Genomic DNA, 24,545 nt, shown 5'->3' on the forward strand with positions numbered 1-24,545 from the left:
GGAGGGAGGGAGGGAGGGAGGGAGGGAGGGAGGGAGGGAAGGGAAGGGAGGGAGGAAGAGAAAGAAAGAAAGGAGAGAGAAGGAGGGAGGCAGGGGAGAAGGAGGACAGAGAGAAAAAGAGGACAATAGTTTAGGCTATGTTGGATGCATAAATTAAGGTTGGATCTCCATCTAGAGATAAGGGCCGGACATTTCCATTGTTTCATAAAAGCTTCCCAACCTCAGCCTCAGGGAGCCAAAAACTGCTAATGTGAACTCATTCCTAACTCAAAAGTTAAGGTTAGAAAGCCTCACTGCCCTCTGGGAAGGCTTGGGGATTTCCCCAACTCTGCCTGGGGGCCTCATATAAGAAAAGTCAGTCTTGGGCAGGTTCCTGGGAGATGGCATTCAGCACCTTCTTGGTCGCTACTCCACACACCCCTCCCGGGCAGCCCACCCCGCACCAATTTCTAGGCAAACTCTCCCACAGGACTCTGCCCTTCCAAACTCTTCTGAGGGGCAGCGGTCTCTACAGTGCTCATTTGTTTCCACGAGGTCGTTTTAGCCCAAGGTTAAAGGGCTAAAATCAAATGAGATGTCATTTATATTGCAGCAAACAAATAGTAACAATGGAATATACTGTTGGTCTATTTTGAGATGCTGATAAGAAAAAAGAAAAGGTAGAAATAAACGTCATTCTTTTCCTTCTTGTGAAAACTTTCATGACCTTGGTCAACACTTTACAACTGTACTTCCTTTACAAGATATGTCCTTGAAACATCACATGTAAATCTATTTTTTATAATTCAAAACATTTTAAATTTACTTTAGAAACTGGCTTGTTGAAAGGCATCATCAAAGAATCCTTTGGTAAAATGAAAGGGCGTTAACGATTTCTTCGTCATATATATTCAGATTTGGGTGTATAAGCTTTTCTTAAAATGCTGAACATGTCTATGATTTAGGATGAAAGGTAATTAAGTGTTTTTAAAAATAGATTTCAACTGAACTTGCTCTAGCCTACACAGATTTTTTTCCTACAGTCACACGGTTTCAATAGGATATTTGGATCAGAAAAAGACCCTTTTGTGGTCTCAGAGCATGTTTTAAAGCCTGCATATATTTTGCCTCTTCTTTGTCAAACTGAAATTATTGACTTAAGAAATTTAGTAATTTTGCTTTTCAAAAAAACAGCTATAATGACAAAGTAAGAAAAAGAAATTCTGATCAGTAGCTTAAACTCAATTCTAGAGTTAAATTAACATAGTAACAGTATTGTGACCATGAGCATGGGAACGCCCAAGAAAGAGCCAACAGATTTGCCAAAATGAGGTCAGCAAAGCCTGCCTCTTCCTTTATCAACTGTGCAGAGAAGGGAAGTGAAGAGGTACATAATCTCCACGCCAGCATTTATGGAAGATGGAGTTTGAGGGAAACTATAAACAAACAATATTTTGGTATCTGAGTTTTAAACTCTCATTATGGTTGTTCATTCCACTAAAGTGCAAATAATACCAAAGATGAAAGTTTCAAGCAAATAATCTGGCTCTCCATTAGGATGAGCTCGCCTCTGATGGCTCCTCTAACTTTGAAAATGTTGGTGTCCTCCAGGGTTTTCAACCCTTCCCTCATCTCTTCTCCCACATTCTCTCCTGGGAAACTGCATACACTCTCAAAGGATGTGCTTACCATCAAATACCTAGATTGTGATCTTTAGCCCCAAATCTCACCCACGTTTCCAGCTGCCTCCTGGATGTCCCAATTCAGAACCCATTATTTCCCTCCCTTTCTCAGTGCCTGTTCCTCTCTGTGTCCTCTCCCCGACATAGCACCAACTACTCAGGTGATAGGAAAAGTGGCTAGAATGAGACCTCAGATATTATGACCTCTAGCCTTGACCTCAAAAATGCATATAAATCCAAAATTAGTTCAACTTGACTTTGGAAATTAATCAGACACAACACATAAGCAAACACTGTCCCAGAATCTCCTTTATTTGCCATTAATTCCCAACTGACCCACGGGCCACAGTTCCTAGAAGTAGCAACAAAATGAGCATTTCAATTTTCACACTGTTGTAGGAGGAGCTAATCTGAACAGTTGGCTGCTTAGACTCTGCTGGTTATTTGCCTATTGTCTCTCAGCCCCAACCCCACTCATCTGCCTCCACTCAGTGATTCTACTCTGCAATCTACATTTCTCAGGCTTCCTTGCTGCTGGCTTCTGGTTATGTTGTGACAGTGGAAAGAAAGAGCTGGGAAGAAAGGACTCTGCTCCTGCTTTTAGCCTTGACAGTCATCCTTCTAGCAGTAGGTAAAGCAGGAGCTCTGTGGTATCTCCTGCGCCATTCCATTCCCAGCTCTCCCCTCCCCATCGTCAGTACCACCCAAGGTAGCTCCTCCTCTGAGCACCTGGATTCTGTATCGCCACCGCCACCTCTTCCCTTTTATCACCCAGCACCTAGAGGTAGTGTCCATTTTTAATTTTTTCAAACTTCCAGACCCTGTAGAGCCAGATCCCTGTATGAAATCTCTTCCATGTAAAATACTTAGCAAGGTTCTTGTATCCTAATTGGGCCCTGGCTAATGAAAGAAAATCTCCTTTCCTCTATGGTTTATTTTCTTTTGTTGAAAAGCCGAGGTTTGGCCGGGCACGGTGGCTCAAGCCTGTGATCCCAGCACTTTGGGAGGTTGAGACGGGCGGATCACGAGGTCAGGAGATCGAGACCATCCTAGCTAACACGGTGAAACCCCGTTTCTACTAAAAAAAATACAAAAAACTAGCCGGGCGAGGTGGCGGGCGCCTGTAGTCCCAGCTACTCGGGAGGCTGAGGCAGGAGAATGGCGTAAACCCGGGAGGTGGAGCTTGCAGTGAGCTGAGATCCGGCCACTGCACTCCAGCCTGAGCAACAGAGCGAGACTCCGTCTCGGGAAAGAAAAAAAAAAACAAAAGTTGAGGTTTTGGCGGGTGCGGTGGCTGACGCCTGTAATCCCAGCACTTTGGGAGGCTGAGGCGGGCGGATCACAAGGTCAGGAGATAGAGACCATCCTGGCTAACAAGGTGAAACCCGGTCTCTACTAAAAATACAAAAAATTAGCCAGGTGTGGTGGCGGGCGCCTGTAGTCCCGGCTACTCGGGAGGCTGAGGCAGGAGAATGGCGTGAATCCGGGAGGCGGAGCTTGCAGTGAGCCCAGATCACGCCACTGCACTCCAGCCTGAGCAACAGAGCGAGACTCCATCTCAAAAAAAAAAAAAAAAAAAAAAACTAGTTGAGGTTTTGCTCATAAAATATCACTTTCCATTGCAGATAGCTCTACATTTGGTTACCGATTATTCTGCCATGGAGACTGCTTTTCAGACTGGAAAGGGAAGAATAAATATCAGTAAGAGGAAACACACCTCAGAAAGAGGCCAGCTGGAATTGCAGGAAGTTTGGGTGCATGATCCACTTCAGATTCTAAATTCAAATTTATACTGAGTATTTAACAGGTTAAGAAAAATACAGGCCTCTTTATTTTTTGCTTAATTTTTATTGCATATGTTTAAGATATACAACATAATATTTTACTATATATATAGATAGTGAAATGATTACTACACTCAAGCCAATTGGCATATCTGTCATCTCACATAGTTGTCTGTGTTGTAAGGGTGGGTGGGAGGGGTAAGAGCATCTAAAATCTACCATCTTAGCAAATTTCCAGTATTCAATATAGTAAATGCCTATTTTAAATGTTTGTTTTTCCTCTCTAGGGACACAATACATTTTAAGACTCAACAAAGAAGACTCTTACTCCTGACACCTGTCCTTCCTTCAGCCCCTTCCTCAACAACCCAACAGCCCATGGAGCTCTGTCATCTCTGAAGCATGTAGCTGTCTGTACCCACTCCTCACCTCCACTGCAGCAACCTCAGTCTAATTCACCAGCACCTATGCCTTGGAAGACAGCTTTCTCCCACTTTTCCAAGGCATGATGCTGGGATAATTTAGTTTCGGCAAAGAAAATTATGAAACTTACCTCTCAGCACACACAAATTATTAACAGGTAGATTACACCTTAGGGGAGATAGTTTTCCCTAAATCTCTCATGTTTCTGCAAGTCTTGAAGGCAGAAGCTCTGCTTTTTTTGTGTTCTTTGCTGTCTCTTCACGGATATTTGTATGGCAAACAGTCTTAGAAGATACAGTGTCTCTCCCCAAGAGAAATGACAAACTTGTTTACTGTCCAGTATACAAAGACAATTTCTCCCTCTGGGCAAAGGTCAGGCAAGCTTGCAGCCCATTATGAAAGACTTGGGTTCCCTAGGCTCAGGGCTCCTCACCTCTAACACAGTTCACTCCAGGTGTACAAGTCACATGACCCTCTACACATTTGCTCTGTGGGAATTTGGGCTCTGGGAACTGGCACAAGAAGATGCTGATACTCTGGCCAAGTCATTTGTCTCTGACCTGGGAGTCTTGTGTCTTCTGCCAACATTTGTGACACTGAGGCAGGCTAACTTGTTAGCTTGCAAGTAAGGCAAAATTTCAGACACTCCACAGTTCTTGACTTACAATATTAAATGTGAAAAACAAAACTATAAAGCTTTAGAAGATGAAATAAAGAGTAGCTTCATAATCTGGAATTGAAAAAGATGTCTAAAATAGATACATATAAATACTTATATGTATAGCTACTTACCATATAGGGAAAAGAAGGATAAACTTGACTACACTAAAATTAAGAACTTCCACTGACCAACAGATACCACCAACAGAGTGGAAGAGGAAGTCCTAGCCAGAGCAATTAGACAAGAGAAAGAAATAAAAGAAATCCAAATAGGAAAAGAAGTGAAAGTATTTCTCTTCACTGATGATATGATTCTATACCTAGAAAACCCTAGAGACTCCACCAAAAGGCTCCTAGAACTGATAAACAACTTCAGTAAAGTTTCAGAATACAAAATCAACGCACAAAAATCAGTAGCATTTCTACACTCCAATAACATTCAAGCTGAGAGCCAAATCAAGAATGCAATCCTGTTTACAACAGTCACACAAAAAATTACCTAGGAATGCATCTAACCAAGAAAGTGAAACATGTCTACGAGAAGAACTATAAAACGCTGCTGAAAGAAATCATAGATGATACAAACAAATGGAAAAACATTCCATGCTCATGGTTTGGAAGAATCAATATCGTTCAAATGTCCAAACTGCCCAAAGCAATCTAAAGATTCAACACCATCTCTATCAAACTAGCAACATCATTTTTCACAGATCTAGAGAAAACTATTCTAAAATTCATATGGAACCTAAAAAGTGCCCAAATAGCCAAAGCAATCACCAGCAAAAAGAACAAAGCTGGAGGCGTCATATTGCCGGACTTCAAACAGTACTATAAGGCTACAGTAACCAAAACATCATGGTGCTGGTACAAAAAACAGATATGTAGACCAGTGGAATAGAACAGACAACCTAGAAATAAAGCTGCACACACAGGGATAGCTGGCTAGCCACATGCAAAATAATTAAATTGGACTACCACCTTCCACCATATACAAAAATTAACTGAAGATGGATTAAAGATTTAAATATAACACCTCAAACTACAAGAATTCTAGAAGAAAACCCAGGAAACACCATTATGGACATCAGCCTTAGGAAAGAATTTATGGCTAAGTCCTCAAAAGCAATTGCAACAAAAACAAAATCTTGACCAGTGGGACCTAATTAAACTAAAGAGCTTCTGCACAGCAAAAGAAACTATCAACAGAGTAAACAGACACTCCACAGAATGGGAGAAAATATTTGCAAACTGCATCCAACAAAGGTCTAATATCCAGAATTTATAAGGAACTTAAACAATGGAACAAGCAAAAAACAAATAACCCCATTGAAAAATGGGCAAAATACATGAATAGACACTTTTCAAAAGAAGATGTACAAGCAACCAAAAAACACGCAAAAAATGCTCCACATCTCTAATCATCAGAGAAATGCAAATCAAAACCACAATGAGATACCATCTCACACCAGTCAGACAGGCTATTATTAAAAAGTCAAAAAACATCTGATAATGGTGAGGCTGTGGAGAAAAGAGAACACTTATGCACTGTTAGTTCGACTGCTGTGGAAAGCAGTTTGGAGATTTCTCGAAGAACTTAAAATGAAACTACCATTCAACCCAGCAATCCCATTACTGGGCATATACCCAAAGGAAAATAAATCATTCTACCCAAAGGACACATGCACATGAATGTTCATCGTAGCACTATTCACAATAGCAAAGATAGGTTCACATCGACAGTGGATTGGATAAAGAAACTGTGGTACTTACATACCATGGAATACTATGCAGCCATAAAAAGAATGAAATAATGTCCTTTGCAGCAACACAGATGCAGCTAGAGGCCATTATCCTAAGCAAGTTAACACAGGAACAGAAAACCAAATACTGCATGTTCTCACTTAAAGTGGGAGCTAAATATTGGGTACTCGTGGACACAAAGATGGTAACAATAGACACTGGGGACTACTAGAAGTGGCAGGGAGAATTGGGGGTAAGGGTTGAAAAACTAACTTTTGAGTAATATGCTCAGTACCTGGGTGACAAGATTAACTGTACCCCAAACCTCAGCATTAACTGTACCCCAAACCTCAGCATCATGCAATATACACATATAAAAAACCTGCACATGTACCCCCTGAATCTAAAATAAAGGTTAAAATTATTTTTAAAAGAAGAGAGATCGATCTGCAAAATAAATAATTTTGACATAAAACCAATAAGGGCTTATATCCAGAATGAATATATATTCTACAAGTCAGTAAGAAGACCGAAAAAGAGAAAAATGGACAAAATAGTTGGGCAGACCCTTCACAACAGGGGAAATCCAAATGACCAATAAACATATGAAAAGGTTCTCAACCTCAATCAAAATGAGGGAAACACAAATGAAACTCATGGCCAGGCATGGTGGCTCATGCCTGTAATCCCAGCACTTTGGGAGGGTGAGGCAGGTGGATTACCTGAGGTCAGGAGTTCAAGACCAGCCTGGCCAACATGGTGAAATCCTGTCTCTACTAAAAATACAAAAATTAGCCAGGCATGGTGGTGGGGGCCTGTAATCCCAGCTACTCGGGAGGCTGAGACAGAAGAATTGCTTGAACCTGGGTGACGGAGTTTGCAGTGAGCCGAGATCGCGCCACTGCACTCCAGACTGGGTGACAGGGCAAGACTCCATTTCAAAAAAAAAAGAAAAGAAAAAGTCACATGGAAAACTGTATCATCATCTAGCAATGAACACCAGATGAACCATCAATTCTATTTTTAGACACAAGTCTTCTAGGAGACATGTATGAGTATGTTCATAGCAGCATTATTTGTAATAGCCAAAAACTGAAAAGACCCCAGAAGCCTACCAACAGGAAAATAGCTCAATAAAGTATGGTATAGTTATGCGATGGCATTCTATACCATCATAAAAATGAACTACTGTTATGCAGAACAACATGGATGGATCTTAAAAAAATAAAAATGTTGAGTGAAAAGAGTCAAATGCAAAAGTACATATGGCCCTATTTTTAGAAGTTCAAAAATAGGCAAAATTCAATTCACAGTATTTAGGAATGCCTCCTGATATAGTCTGGGTCTTTGTCCCCATCCAAATCTCACGTGAAATAGTATCCCCAATGCTGCAAGTGGGGCCTGGTGGGAGGTGCTGGATCATGGGGCAGCCCCTCATGGCTTCGTGCTGTCTTGGTCATAGTGAGTTTTCGTGAGATCTGGTCATTTAGAAGTGTATGGCACCTTCCCCCACCCTTGTTCTGCTTTGCCATGTGACGTGCCTGCTGCCCCTTCGCCTTCCGCTGTGATTGTAATCTTCCCAAAGCCTCCCTAGAAGCCAAGCAGATGCCAGCACCATGCTTCCTGTACAGCCTACAGAACTATAGCCAATTAAATCTCTTTTCTTATAAAGTACCCAGTCTCAGGTATTTCTTTATAGCAATGCAAGAATGGTGTAATACACCTACTTAGGTTGTAAAACTATAGATAAAAGCAATAAGTCATTGCCAGAAAACATACTATTAGTAGTTATTTTGCTGGGAAAGAAGAGGATGTAACTATACAAAGGTACATGGGAGCTTCTGGGATGCTAGCAATGTCCTAGTTCTTGCCCTTAATGGGGTAACATTAGTGTTCACTTTATAATAATCCAACAGTCTGTACACTTATGTTTTATGCCCACAGAAAACAAGAGACTCAAGAAATGCATGCTCATCATGAAATTGAGCCTTGCTAGTACCCCAGAAGCCCCCCATGGATCCCTTTCTAACACAACCTCCCACCTCCTCTCATAGCCTATTACTACGCTGACTTTAATTCCCTAAGTGTACATCACTAAATACCATGATTTATCTTGGTCTGTTTTTTATTTTTCCTGGAATGAAACCAACTGAATATTTGCATTAGAGTCTGAAAACCGTTCTTGATAAATCAATTTATTACTGTGATGTATATGTTTCCTTCAACATAACGATATTTTTTAAATATGTGAATTAAACATAGTTCAGCAGAAACAAAGATAATGTTCCATAACTTCACGAGTGTGTGTGAAGACACATTGAGAACACCAGTTTAAAATCAGCAAAACATTATCCATGACATTAACTCAGTGATGATAATTTGAATTTTATTAGATTTGTAATTTTATTTGCATTTAATTTGAAATGTTTGGAGTTCATAGTTGTCTTAAAGCTATAAGCATAAATTAACACTTAGTTTTTTGTTTATACATATTTAAGTAGCAATATAATAAAACTAAATTTAAGTCAATACACCAAAAAGTCCCTTATGGAAAGGGGTCCTTAATTCACATAGGTTTGAGAAACCTGCCTAGGCATCAGCTCCCATTCCCTTCCCCTCCCCATCCCACCTGCGTGGGCTCCCTTTACCCCAGGACAAAATATCCTGCTACATAAATCCAGGCACCATCAAGAAAAGCACTTCCCAAAGCATCCGTGACATCTCTGTGAAGTGATGTCAAGCACTCAACCTGCTAGTTCTGGAATTCATTCCGATTCCATTTGTCATACATGTGATCAAAGTTGGAGAACAAAATAAGACACAGGCAATTAAGCAAAGTGTGAACACCGCTGATTTGGGCCGGAGGACAATTCTTTGAAATGCTAATGACAATAATCCAAAACTCATGCCTTGACTTCACTCTCACTTATGAACTCGGGCATAGAATTCACTCACCCAGGTAGATTTGTTTCCTCTGGCTGCTATAAAAAATTGCCAAAAACTCAGTGGCAAAACAATACAGACTTATTTTCTTACAGCTCTAGAGGTCAGAAGTCTAAAATCAGTCTTCCAGGGCTAAAATCAAGGTGCTGGCAGGCCTGGTTCCTTCTGGAGGCTCCAGGAGACAGGATCCGTGTCCTTGCCTTTTCTGGCTTCTAGAGGTCATGTGCATTCCTTGGACCCTGATCTCTCCTTCACATCACTCCAATCTCTTGCTTCCATCCTCACATTGCCTTCTCATATAAGATATCACTCACAGGTCCTAGGGATTAGGACATGGACATCTTGGGGGTGAGGGGAATTTCCCAGCCTGACACACCCAACAAGCAGAGTCTGACCTATGACAGCTGTGAATAAGAGGGACCCACTTCTCCTTTGCTTAAATGTCAAGGGGTCAAAAGGTGCTCACAAACACCTGCCTCATGCAGTTTCTGTGTGAATGGATCCTAAACTGCAAAGCACTACCATCTATGCCTATAGATAGAGAAACACAACATTTCTGCAATCATCTCATCCTTTTAAACTGGGTAAGAACTCAAAGAATTTGCTTCTGCTTTTGAAAAACTTATTTTGAAATAATGTCTGGTTTACAGAGAAGTTGCAAGCATATGACAAAAGAATTCCCCAATGCTACAAAGAATGCTCCAATAGACTTCGCCAGATTCCCTCAATTTTATCTCGTCTATTTTATCAATTTTCTCTCTCTCTCTTTTTCTCCCTCCAACCCACCCTTTCCACCCTCTCTCTCTCTCCCTCCACTAAATCATTTTGAGGACAAATTGCAGATATGATGCCCCCTTTCCCCCTAAACATTTCATTGTGTATTTCCAGTGCAACTTAGCTTCTAAGCGGGTTTGGAAAACAGAGGGCTGAATTGTCAGTGGGAAAAGTTTCCAAGGGAGATATTCTTCTTTGGGTCTGGAAATCCAAAGGAGACAAGTCCTTGTTCTGGAAAGTGGGAAGTGTCACATCTCATTATATTGCAAAAAATTATTTTTCACATAATATTATCCCAAACTCCAGGCACTGAGATTTTTGCCCTTGATCCACTGATGAGCAAGTACTTATAATACACAATCTCTACACATCCACTACAGGGAAGCGCAGTGAAACTGGCTACTGAACAGCACAGATGGAAGGAACGAAGCATGGAAAATAATCCTCATGGACTAGTTGTTTCTCCTTGTCTTTTCTATGTCCTAACATAAAGTGAATTGAAACACCCTCTAGGATAAGAGCTATGCCATAGCTATCAGTGTTCTGCAATTGTGTGTATCCCATAATCATTCATTTACGATGATCAGTCATTTATGATGATCATCCATTTACGATCCTTATTCATTTATGATTTTCTGCTCAGGTTGCTCTTAGGGTTAGATGGAAAAATTCCATTCAGCAAAGATTTATTGAGCACCTACTGTGCCCTGGGTCAAGTGGGAAGTAGAAATGAATGGAGGGTCATGATTTAGTGGGAGAGACAGATGCATCAACCACAAAGAGAAAAGCAGCATGAAGTACAGTCTGCAGTAGAGCATGAGGGAAGTGTTCTCAGTGGTAGAAAAGACTTCCTAAAGGAAGGAGGGCAGGGATGATGCCTTGAAGCAGCATTTGGGAAGTCTAGGCTCTAGAGGGGCAAGGGTTTTCCCAGATGAAAGAGAAGCCTGAGCCGAGGCACCACAGGATGCAGATGTCCAGCACGTCTAGGGATAGAGGGTGACTAATCCGGTGTGGCTCAACAGTGGAGGGTTTGAGTGCAGTTGGGGCCTGAAAAGGACGTGGAATAAGATCATGAAACCTCTTGACACCATGTCTTATCTTTCCATGGTCTTTATTCTGTAGCTATAGTTGAACTTACGGAAAACAAATTTCCTTTTCATTGCCAAGTAATTAACATCCCACAAGTTAAATGTTCAAAACCTTGACCTCGTTCTAGCGATTAAACAATTTCTCAAAGACCCTTCCAACCCCACACCTCTCAGCTCCATGCTGTGATAAATGCATCACTAGCAGAAGGTAGGGCGGGAAAGGCATTGCGAATACACACAGCAGAAAAACACAGATTCACAGCAGGAAAAGTACAACTTTTGTGTAAAGTTGACCCAGACCATCTCATTATGCAGTGGTTGAAACCTGTCTGAAAAGGAGTGTGTGGATTTGTCATGAGGACCTATGTAAATATATTTCCAAAAGATTATTTTCAAATGGCTCTACAGTTTAGAAGGAAAAAAAAGATATAACCTTTTTAAAATGTGGGAAGCAGGAACAATATTGCTGGCAGCTTATTCATCTAGTTAATGAGTACTCTAAGGAGTCCATCCAGAATAGCACCTCATCTGGAGGAAGCTGGTAGGGAGAGGCAGGGAGGGAGGCAGCCAGGCAAAGGTGGGAAAACAGAGCGCTGACTACACTGAGAGTCTTGGAGGGGATGGAGGAATAGGGAGGTCAGGAAGGCAGGGACGGGAAGGAAGGAAGAGAGAAGGAGGAGGGTAAAGGTTAGGAAGCAATGATGCTGCCCTACCACCACTCTGCCTGGCACCTTTTGTTTGGCTCCCTTACACGGGCAGGAACAGAGGACTTTCCAATTCTAATGTGCAGGAAAGCCCAATCTGAAAACCAGGAGTAGCTTTTCTGACACCAGGAGCAAAGAAAGCAGCGCACTTCCAGGCTCTGATTGCCGCACAAAAGCAAATTATTTGGGAACACCACAAGCACTTATGAGACTTCTCACCCTAGCAGTAGTTTCGAAATGAAAACTACCCAGACCTTGCAGCAAAGAATTAAATTGATATTAAATAAACGGAGTTGTTAAGGCAAATGAAAAGAGTATTAAGCACATTTTTTTCTTAATTGACTTAAACATCTTTATCTTACACTATCAAGGAGCTAATGGCAATGCATCTGGGTTACGGAAAAGCGATCTCACCCTCAGTCCCACCAAGACCTTGGCAATAAGAGTTCCAGAAGAATTTAAAAATCACCCATTAATGGATAGAAGCAGGGATGGGGTCAAGTCCCCTTAAATAGCAGGTGGTACTTATCCCCCTTGAGAGGACCTGTCAAGGCTCTCCTTGCCTTCTGAGGTGACCTAGGTCTGAAGACCCTTGTCAGTGCGAAACTCCACTGCAGTTTATAGTGCTGACATGGTGCAAAAACTCACAGAGTGACTGTCCATCCAAGGTCTGGTTCCTAGTAGGTCCAGTATTGTTCCAAGTGTCAAACTCCCCTCTTACCCTGTATCCTGAAAGCTTGTGCAACACTAAGGTCTGATACCATACCAGCCCTGTCCAGGGTGGAGATGGTAGGAGGAAATGCCCAGGAAGCATGGTAAACGTCAAGGGTGCGGCTTCCTGGGAGCCAAGGTGTGCTGGGGGAGGGAACCAGCAGGTGCGCAGTACACTGGGAGAGAGAAAACTGGAAACGTTGTGATCCTGGAGACGAAGCAGCTGACAGAGATGCTCTAGAGCCCAAGAGAAATAGGAGTTTCTAGACTTTTAGATTTCATAAGTAGTAAATGCTCACAGTAGTAGTAATAGTTATTATTATTACTGTATACAAAGTATTTTCAACTTTTTTCATTTTCCCGGGAAAGGACACAACCTTTTTAACTATTGCTGCTTTCATTTTAAAAAGGAACTTTTAATACTAAAATTATAGGAGGAACATAATATCTGACATCACAAAAATTCAGATTTGAAGGAAATTTACTTTTTTTCCTTATTTGTTCTTATTTTTTCTCATTTTGTTAAGAACCAGCGAACACTTTGAAGAAAGCCAAAAGTTTACATCTGGAGCTGGAGGGTTCTGTGACTGCACACCAGGCACTCTGCCAGCCCTATTTCTGCCTGTAATCCTGCAGGTCACTTGCCAGAGGCAGTACCTTCTATAAAGAGAAAAGCCTAAGGCACCATCACGGGCATCCCAGGACCTACCTAATCCGTTCTTCTGATTGGCCAGCTTTTTTTTTTCATTGTACTTTAAGTTCTAGGGTACATGTGCACAACGTGCAGCTTTGTCACATATGTATACATGTGCCATATTGGTGTGCTGCACCCATTAACTCGTCATTTACATTAGGTATATCTCCTAATGCTATCTCTCCCCCCTCCCCAACCCCACGACAGGCCCTGGTGTGTGATGTTCCCCACCCTGTGTCCAAGTGTTCTCATTGTTCAATTCCCACCTATGATTGAGAACATCTGATTGGCCAGCTTTCTTTTGGGAAAGCCTGAATGCTGTACCCCTGCTTGGTGGTGGATATGCTCTAAGTAGTCCTTCGCAAACCCAGAGAAAGGATTAATTGATTGCCTTCCTTTTTTCACTTTGGCTGCCAGGAAGCTCAACATCAAATCTGAGGATCCACATAGCAACATCATGCACCCTTTTACATGTATATTGACACACAAATACACTTGCACATGCCTCTACAAGCTTTGACTTTTCCATAAAATATTTATATGTTCCCGGATCATGATTTATGACTCTTATTCACATTGTACTTTTTAATTTTTAGCAAGTTGCTTCAAATCTTATGTGGGACAAGGGAATAAATAAAATTTTTTAAAATTAGGACTATAAAATTTTGCTAAAGCAATTCACTGATAGGCAATGGCTGTGGCAAACACAATGTCTTTACATAGTAACCAAACTCCAAAGCAAAAATTATTTAGGCCACTAGGTTAGACATTAGATTCCAAACTTATATAAGCAAAGCTAATTTTTCCCCCTAAAGATATAATATAGTGGGCCATCAGCTGAATTTAAAATTCACACAGCTTCCAAACAATAAGAGGCACTTTTCTCTTCCACGAACAAAGACGTTTTATTCATACATGAATAAAGCAAAGATTCTTTCTATTCTATCTACATGAAGCAATCCTGCATTTCTATACAAAATGAGGTATTTTGCACCAGGCAGAGCTATATTACAGAATTGCTGTGCATTCTGGATGAAGCTGTCTGATGATGGCACATGCATTGAGTAACAAAAAGCACTTTGTATCAGCAAAAACAAACAAACAAAAAAAAGAATCCTTAAGCCTTCCATGACACTCTCTTCTGTTTTTCCCTCAACACAAGGCATTGATGGGTGAACACATACATTAATATATTCACTTCAAATCTAGCCCTGGGCATGCTCCCTAAAGGATGGCAAAAGTGTGTGGGCCCAAAGTGAAAGGCCAAAATCAAAGAAATGAACTCCACACCAAACATATTTGTGCAGTGTTTTGGTTTAATTTTTCCAAGGGTATAATTTAAAATAGGCTTTGTGAAACTGGTGGGGATGAGGGGAGGATTCTCTTCAAATTGATTGTAAACTCCTTCAAGGCAGTAACTGGGTAATTTATACTTATTCTAGAGTTAAATCCCTGAAGTATTCATATTTCTGAATAATTAGGGAGGCATCATAAAAATAGCATACTCTTTAAAGATCTTTGCCCTCTTCCTTTCTCCAGAAGTTTAAATCATCTTCTTAAAAGGGTTAATACGATTCTTATATCAGGAACCAGCACTGACCAACCTGGTAAATTTAACAGAAACCAGTGTTTATCACACCAATAAAACTGGATTTGACATATGAAGTCTTCACTTGAAAACTAAGTTCTTCCTTTCTCCCATTATTGAGCAATAAATTACCAAGAAGTTCTGGTCTACTAAATAGGAAGAAGTGAGGTTGCAGAAAATATAAACCAGTTTAAAGCCAGAAAGCCACAGCAATCATTTAGAAGCAAAACACGAAGTTATGAGCTTCCTTCATCATAATAGTCGTTGTCTATCCCCAGCCTCCAGTCCTCTCCAAAGTCGGTGGGACATCTAAGAACGTGCTCCCAGGATTCTGCCCTCACTCCATGAGACGAGGCAGGGCATGCCTGCCCATTCCTCCCCTCCACACCAGGTCAGCCTTCATTCCCCATCTTCTTTATCCAGGACAAGGCTTGACCAAAATGGCCTGTTCCAAAGGCAATTCCCCTGCTCTCACTTTTCTGTCCCATCACTTTCTCAAGAAAAATATGTATTTTTTAAATGTGTAGTTTCTTAATGCACACTAAAATGCTCAATGTATGTAAAAACATTCATTCCATAAGCCTTACCAATTGCTCAATGCACAGTAAGATCCTGGGTGAGAAGCCTTACAATCACCTCTAATCAGTCTCCCTGTTTCTACCTCGGCCCCTCTAAAATCTATTCTCAAAGGAGCAACCAGAATGATCTTTTAAAAATGTAAGCCCAGCAGTGGCTTACGCCTGTAATCCCAGCACTTTGGGAGGCCGAGGCAGGTGGATCATGAGGTCAGGAGATCGAGACCATCCCGGCCAACATGGTGAAACCCCGTCTCTACTAAAAATACAAAAATTAGCTGGGCGTGGTGGTGTGTGCCTGTAGTCCCAGCTACTCGGGAGGCTGAGGCAGGAGAATTGCTTGAACCCGGGAGGTGGAGGTTGCAGTGAGCCAATGCACTCCAGCCTGGTGACAGAGCAAGACTCCGTCTCAATCAATCAATCAATAAAATAAAATAAAATTGCGCCTGGACCCCATATCCCACCTCTAGCACCCTTGATCCATTTTCTTTTTCTCCAAAGTACTTACCGTGTAATATACTCATTTTGAGCTTACCATATGATATACATGGGTTTTGCTCATAGATATATTCCAAGCACCTAGAAATGTGTCTGGTACATAGTGGGTGGGCACTGAATAAATATTTTTTCAATAAATAAATGAATAAGGCCAAGTGCAGTGGCTCACGCCTATAATTCCAGCACTTTGGGAGGCCAAGGTGGGTGGATCACCCGAGGTCAGGAGTTCGAGACCAGCCTGGCCAACATGGTGAAACCCCATCTTCTACTAAAACTACAAAAATTAGCCAGGCATGGTGACATGCACCTGTAATCCCAGCTACTCGGGAGGCTGAGGCAGGAGAATCACTTGAACCCAGGAGGCGGAGTTGCAGTGAGCTGAGATCACACCACTGCACTCCAGCCTGGGCAACAGAGTGAGACTCTCAAAAAAATAAAAGAAAATAATAATAAAGGAATGAATACCTGGAAGATCCAAGATGAATCACTAAAAAAGTAATGAAAACCAACAAAAGATATCAGTAAAGGTCATTCATTAAACGTAAGTGTACAAAGGATGGGCACAGTGGCTCACGCCTGTAATCCCAGCACTTTGGGAGGCCGAGGCAGGCAGATCACGAGGTCAGGAGATCGAGATCCTGGCTAACATGGTGAAACCCTGTCTCTACTAAAAAAATACAAAAAAATTATCTGGGCGTGGTGGCAGGCGCCTGTAGTCCCAGCTACTTGGGAGGCTGAGGCAGGAGAATGGCGTGAACCCAGGAGGCGGAGCTTGCAGTGGGTGGAGATCGTGCTACTGCACTCCAGCCTGAGCATCAGCAAGATTCTGTCTCAAAAAAAAAAAAAAAAAGTGTACACAAAAACAGGTTTTCAAACCTCAGTAATAACCAATCAGGAAAGTGATTTTTTTTTTTTTTTAACAAAAGAGAATGATTTCTATAAACAAAACCTGTTATGGTAAAGAGATGGGGCAGAGCTGCGATGCTCCCCAGCCCTTAGCCACTCCTCGGGAGCCTTTATCGCTAAAGGAGTGGAAGTTTGAAAACCTATGCATCAGAAAACGCATAGGAGAAAAGGGCCAATTCACACCAGAAACAAGAAATTTTAAAAACGTAGAATATTTAAGAATTTGCCAGACCTCTACTGAAATGAAACCTACAAAATTTTTCTGAGGGACATGAAAAGATTCAAAAGTAAGTGGCAAGACATGCCACATTCCTAAGTGGGAAGACTAATTTCTAACAAGTCACAGACAAGACTACAACACAGCCAAAAATAATTATGTTAATATTAAAGGAATCCTAAAGCTCATCTAGAAACAAAAATGTAAAAAATATCAGGAAAATGCCGAAAAACAAGAGTAACGTGCAGGAGCAGGCCCTATCAGATGTGTCCCGCAGAGCACAGTAACTACAAGTAGGTGGCAGAAAGTGCCAGAATCAACAGAATGAGCAATTAACAAAAGAGAAAGCTCAGAAATATAGCCAATATATAGGATCCCACTTCGTAATACAGGTAGCATTTACAATAGGAAGAGGTCAGATTATCCCATAAATTTGCTAACCATATTCATCACATTCAGGGAAAAAAAAAATGTTACAACCAAAGCTTTAAAAAAATTTCAGATGAATGGTTTAAATATTTTTAAATGAAAACATAAAAATAAAACCACCACATGTAGGTGAACATTTGTGTAATCTCAGAGTAGGAATGCCTTTCTAAACAGGATTTCAGAAGTCAAGACCTATAATGGCAAAGGCTAATAAAATCAACTAAAAAAAAAAAAAAAAAAAAAAAAAAAAAAAAAAAAAAAAAAAAAAAACCTATATGTTAAAAAACAAATATGGGAAAAGATTAATAAACCCTATTACAGTAAAATAATTTCTTTTTACCAAAAGACATCTTTAGGCTTTAGAGAGTGAAAAGATAAACTACAGAGCAAGAGAAGATATTTGTACAACATATAACAACAAAGGGCTAGCGTCCAGAATATGTAAAGAACTGCTACAAATAAATAAAAGAAAACTAATTTCTTAAAAACGGAAAAATACTTGAACAAACATGTCACTAAAAAGGAAATTCAGGCCAGGCACGGTGGCTCACGCCTCTAATCCCAGCACTTTGGGAGGCCAAGGCAGGCAGATCACCTGAGGTCAGGAGTTTGTGACCAGCCTGGCCAACATTTAGTGAAACCATGTCTCTACTAAAAAATACAAAAATTAGCTGAGTGTGGTGGCACACACCTGTAATCCCAGCTACTTGGGAGGCTGAGGTGGGAGAATCGCTTGAACTTAGGAGGGAGAGGTTGCAGTGAGCCGACATCGCATCACTGCACCCCAGCCTGGGCGAGAGAATGAGACTCCATCTCTCTAAAAAAAAAAAAAAAAGGAAATTCAACTGGCCAATAAATAAATGAAAGAATGTACAACCTTGTGACTGCCAGGGAATGCAAAATTAAAATCCCAATGAGATATCACTTATATACTCACCAGATGGGCAAAAATCAGAAAGACCAATAATACCACGGATTGGCAAGGATGTAAAATAATGGGAACTCTCACGTCCTGCAGATTGGAGTACAATCCCATATTATTTGATGAGGTCTGGCCATTATCTAGTAAAGTTAAAGAAAAAGTGAAGACGCCGATGTCCTTTAGCCAGTGAGTGCACTACAAGGTCAACTTAGAGAAGCCTGTGGAATGTGCACCAGGAAACACGCCCATAATATTTGCTGCAGCAGTTTTCATAACAGTCTCAAACCCAGGACAATACCAATGACCATGAACAGGAGAACAGATACATACGTAAGCGGTGTATTTATACAATGAATTTCTAGATTGCGAATAAAATGAGCTCTGGCTATATGCAACTATATGGATATGCCTAATATCGAGATAAGACCCAAATTTAAAATACGGTATGATCCCATGTATAAAATGGGTAAAAACAGGCAAAACTAAACTATCTTGTTTAGAGATGCATACTATTGGTGGTAAAACTGTAATTATAAAGAAAGAAATTATTATAAAAGTCAGGATAGTTATGTTAGTTGTCTATTACTCTGCTAAAAAATTACCCCCAAACTCAGCAGCTTAAAACAGCTCACATGGCTGTTATCTCACACAGTTTCTGAGAGTCAGGAATCCAAGAGCAGCCTAGGTGGGTGATTCTGGCCCAGGATTTCTCATGAGCCTGCAGTTAAGCTGTGGGCCAGTGCTGCAGTGATCTGAAAGGCGGAGCATCTGCCTCCCAGCTCACCAACATGGTTGTTGGCAGGCCTCAGTTCTCCAAGGGCTTTTGGAAGGAGGGCCTCAGTTCCTGGATACCGGGGCCTCTCCACAGGGCTGCCTGAGTGTTGTCAAGACATGGCAACTGGCTTCCCCCAGAGTGATTCATCCGCGAGAGAGTAAGTGAGCCCAAGATGGGAGCCACAGTCTTTTATAACCCAATCTGGAATGTAACATCCCACTGTTTCTGTCATATTGTTGGTCACACTGGCCCACCTTGGAACAATCCTGGGTGGGTATGAAGACCAGAAGGAGAGAATCACTGGGGGCCATCTGTGAAGTTGGCTACCACAATTGTGACTTCTTCTAGAAAGTTGGGTGTAGATTGTATCAGGAAGGAACACACAGGGAACTTCTGGGAAACTGGCAAGATTCTGTTGCTTGAATTGGTGGTTGTATAGTTGTTAACTTCATAATTATTTGATAAACTGTACATTTATATTCTATGCACTGTTCCAAATCTATGTCAGATTCCACAATAAAAATGTAAACAGAAAAGCCTATTTAAATTTCAAATGACTAACAGGAAAATTATTTGCAGCAATTCAACAATCATACGTAAAATGTGTAAAGAGTTCTTAGAAATCAGTAAGAGACAAACACCACAATGGAAATAAACAGTGATTCATAAAATAACAAAAAAGGTGGATAAGAATGTAACATTTCATCTTACAGTTAAAGAAATGACAATTAAAATAGTGATTTTAAAATATTATATTCAGCCTAGTGTTAATAAAGACATGGGGAAATCCGCCTTTTCTTACACTATTTGAGGGGGAAATTTTCTGGAACATAACTTGGTGATGCATAACAAAAGTCCTTAAAATATCCAATGCGACTCAGCAACTTTATTTCAGGATTACTTTTTTCCCCTAGGAAATTGCCAAAGACAGTAGCATGAAATCACTAATTATACTTGTTCTAGTTGGGAACACAAACGTGAAATCAGGTTTCCAGGACTGGAATCCCAGCTGCAATACTTATTTTTCACTTCAGGTATATTATTTTGTACCTCAGTCCCCTCATCTGTAAAACCGGGGGAGAAGAAAATACCTACCCCGTAAGGTTGTTGAGGCTTAGGTCAAATAATGCATAAAAACATCTTAAACTCATAATCTGAGACAGCAAGTACTCAATAAATCTTACTTACTGTTATTAGTGAAAATTGGTAACAACTTAAATATCCAACAATTAGAAAACTTTAAATTGTAGGTTTTCCATATTATACAGCTTCTAAAAATTATGATGTGGATCTATATTTTCATAGAAATATCATCACAACATATTAAGTGAGAAATGCAGGTTAGAAGCCAGTACATTTAATTTTTGCATTTTTATAAACATATGTAAATATAATAATATTGGGTATATATCCAATATTAAGAGTAACAATATAGGGTAATGAGATGTGGATAATGGTTTTGCTGGGGTTTTTTTGTATTTTATAAAGTTTTTTTTTTCTTTGTTTTTGTATTTTATAATGTTTCATCAATGAACATAAGTGATGTATGAAATACATGATTAATTTAAAAACAATCCAAAATAACAAACAGAAAAATCAAGAGGTATGAAATACAGTGGATTTTCATTATTAAAAGTAATTATGTTCTATTAAGTCACTACAAACACTCAGTTAATGAATACTGAACCACTGCTTTAGCCTAAAGGAAATAGAAGTTAGGTTCTTTCAAGTCTCTGGTCACATAAGCCTCTGATATATATATGGGGAGTTGATCCGAATTCATAAGAAAAAGACTAATACTCCAAAGGATGGCTAGGCCAAGGGTATGAACAAGTCATAACAGGAGAAATACAATTAGCAAATAAACCCATGAGAAAACCTTGAGCCCCCAAACTGGGCAACATAGTGAAACCTCCTCTCAACAAAATATATGTATTTTTTAATTAGCCAGGCAAGGTGGAGCATGCCTGTACTCCTAGCTACTCGGGAGGCTGAGGGAGGAGGATCTCTTGAGCCCCAGAAGATCGAGGCTACAGTGAGCCATGATGGCACCACTGCACTCCAACCCGGGTGACAGACTGAGACTTTGCCACAAAACAAAACAAAAACCTCAGGCCCATTCATTTATTCACATCCATCCGTTTATTCATTCACACAGGCATATATAAGGTACCTCCAAATATGCACAGCTGGGTGCTCCAAAAGTCACAGATATAAGGCATTAAGTCCTATTCCTGGGTAATTTGGGAGACACACGCTGAATCCAGGAAGTATGCACACGTGGGTGTGGAGGCCTCGGCCTCCCCTGTTTCCTACTGTGTGTGGGGTGCCTCCACTCACCATTACACCAAACATGACAGTGGTTACTCGCTTGCCCTGGGACACCGAAGGAAGGTGCTGCTGATTGTGATCACCAACTCAGCAAACCCTTAGGCTCCGGGATGCTGATCTGCTGTCCATTTCCACACACTGATGAGGGGAAGGCATCCCACCCAGGTGAAGGGCATTCCTAAAAAGTCAGTAGACCCTTGGGAAAAGGCTATAATTTAGACACATAGTTGTCACTTGATCTAAAGATGTATCACTTCTTCCAACAACTTGAAACTATTCTTCAGATTAAGTTTATATTATTCCTAGAGTAAAGCTTAGTCAAATAGCTGCAATTAACATTATTTATAAAACACCTATTTTTCTAATGAGTTATTAGGTTCCCTTCCTTTCCTGCAAACTGTGTCTAAAAAGAAGCCAGTAAGTTTTTTGGTTTTTTTTAGACAGAGTCTCACTCTCGCCCAGGCAGGAGTGCGGTGGCGCGATGTCAGCTCACTGCAACCTCAGCTTCCCGGGTTCAAGAGATTCTCCTGCCACAGCCTCCAAGTAGCTGGGGTTACAGGCGTGGGCCTCTACACTTGACTAATTTTTGTATTTTTAATAGAAACGGGGTTTCACCACGTTGGCCAGGCTGGTCACGAACTCCTGACCTCAGGTGATCTGCCCGCCTAGGCCTCCCAAAGTGCTGGGATTACAGACGCGAGCCACCGCACCTGGCCAGAAGCCGGTAAGTCTTAAATGCAAGATGCGTTTTCTCATGTGTAGGATGAGTAACTGAGATCTTGCATCCAAACATGAAATTGAATAAACTGACCTTTCAATATCTGTTCCTCTTGTGATGCTAATAATCTCACTCTGAATTCCACCTCTAACTTTCCCAAGGATATTAAACAGGATCATGATTAGCAAACTGAATTTTTTTTTTAATATATAAGTCAGGAAGAGAAAAAAATATTAGCACAGAAAGTACTTTTATGATGTATTAATACTTCACGAATCTAAAATTAAAGTTCAGTTTATGTATGAAATATAGCATAACTTGAGTTACTTAAGTTTCATAAAATGCAAAAATAGTTTTTCCAGACAATAATCAAAAATTTAATCCATTTACTTTCATAAATGTCATAAAGTTGTTAATTATGCTATAAACAGTGTTACAAGCTGTTGGCCTTCAAAGAATTGCAGAGTTCTTGCTTATTTCTGAGAAGCATATAACTCTGGAACACTAAAAACTTCAGGTGAAAATAGTTTAAAACTGTAATATTTTCTGGTCTAAAGGTCATTAACAGCATAAGCCAATTCCAAAAAGTACTAAGTTTCAAGGATACACACAGGACAAGAAAAAATATCCCAAAATCCACAGTTATAACTCTTTTCAAAGGGCCTTCTTAGCCCCTGTCTTCTAGAAAGCAGAGCCTGAGACAAGGATTAAAGTGATGACAACTTATTGTGCGAGGTACTAGCCCAGAACAGTAAGAGTGAGGAAAGAGAGAGCAAGGCCAAGAAAGAGTGCAAGGATTGTGTGATAAAGGGTGTAACTGCACCAGCCACCTTCAAAACAAGCCAGGCCACTAGGCAAGTATGTCTATCAGCACACAGGACTTTCTTAGAAAGAGCTGCAAGAAGAAACTGCACCTTAGAGTAGTCCCTGGAAGGGAGAAAGGAAGGGAAATTGATCTGTCCAGTGCCATCCTATCCTCTCCCATTGGTTAAGATTCACCATAGGAGCCAAAGACCCAACACTTCCGGGTTTCAGCCTCCAGCCCTTGGACAGCCACTCGAGAAGCCAGGTTCTAGGCCCCTGGTGCGGCACTTCATCCAAGACCAATGGTGGAGAGAGATGTGGCACTTGACAGGGCTCAGCATGTGGGGCCTGAAGGCCACATTGGTCCAGGGCTTCATCGATGAACTCCAGCCTGCTCTGTAAACTCCAGCGAAAGTGTGGTCAGGGAGGAGGGTCTCAAAAGAAGGCAGCAACAAGACACACACCTAAAAATGCCTGCAAAGCTTATTACTATCAATATACCTTATTACTATCATTATATCCAATACAGAAGCATTGACACCAGGGATTTATTTCCTTATCTCAAATTTCCAAGTAACTTGCCCAATCAAGGACAGCACAATGACCACCTCAGGCCAGTTGTGGTTACTCTATAACATATTGGGAACCACAATAAAGTCAAGCTCCATGTTATTGACTGGAGATTAGGGTCTGGACTCAGAATATGGGTGCACCTTCCAGAATGATTCCATCTGAGTTGGCATTTGTTCAGCCCCTCATTATAATCAAGTAGCTGCCACATTAGCAGTCAACAGGACTTCCCAACCCTCTCCCTTTCAGATGATCTTCTCCAGTGTCCTGTGTCCATTTTTCAGCAGACTGGTACCTTTTCCTGAAATAATGCAGCTTTTAAATATCAGGGAGTTGCGAGGCTTTGGGGTTCTTGTGTCATCTTCCAGGATTTTATTCAGATCTCATTCTGTGGCCAGGCCCTACTGTGTAATTGTTGTGTGTTTGTTTGTTCTAAGGTCCTGTGTACTGATAGAATTTTATATACTTTACTCAGGTTGCAGTGACACTAGTTAAAACACTAATAATCATTTACTCAGGTTTACAGTTGGCACGATTCTTGGTATTTATCATTCAGTGGTCATTTCATTGACTATTAATCAGAGTCTCCAAGGCTGGAGCAGTTACCACACATGCTAGGCACTCAGTAAACATTTATTTAGTGAATGACATTTGTTTCTTTGGTCGGATTTGGATCTTAGTGAGAACCGGATGACTAATTGAAATATGATGACATATATGACTACCCTTTAAAATGTTTAAGGGAAATTAACAGAATTTATAAATAGTATTAATTGAGGGATTTAATTGGTTAAATTTATAAATTAAACATTGTTCAAAGACAAGTGCTTTTCATTTTAACATAAATATCAGATTTACAAATGAATTTATAAGATTTGTAAGTTATTTTTTAAAGTTTAATGTAGAATCAGTTTCACATTTATGACTTCAAAGAGTTAAGTATTTAATAAAATACTGCTAACTGTAAATCTCCCTTTCTGGGCCTTAGACATTAAAAAACCTAGGGGTAAGAAAGATAGAGACCCTTATC

At 40.6% G+C, this 24,545-nt stretch overlaps 1 protein-coding gene across 6 annotated transcripts in view; it reads right to left on the bottom strand.

The window, feature by feature from the left end:
• Window positions 1-24,545, bottom strand: part of SH3GL3 (SH3 domain containing GRB2 like 3, endophilin A3) — a 167,789-nt gene that overhangs the window by 96,411 nt on the left and 46,833 nt on the right. For 2 of the 6 annotated variants that reach the window (XM_025391821.1, XM_025391820.1), the window contains one exon: window positions 12,341-12,664. The exons of the other annotated variants lie outside the window; for them this stretch is intronic. The gene's annotated coding sequence lies outside the window, so the exon portion shown is untranslated. The remainder of the gene's footprint in view (window positions 1-12,340; window positions 12,665-24,545) is intronic. 6 annotated transcript variants of the gene reach the window in all.

Source organism: Theropithecus gelada, chromosome 7b (assembly GCF_003255815.1).
Source record: "Theropithecus gelada isolate Dixy chromosome 7b, Tgel_1.0, whole genome shotgun sequence".
In the NCBI taxonomy this organism is placed as follows: Eukaryota; Metazoa; Chordata; class Mammalia; order Primates; family Cercopithecidae; genus Theropithecus; species Theropithecus gelada.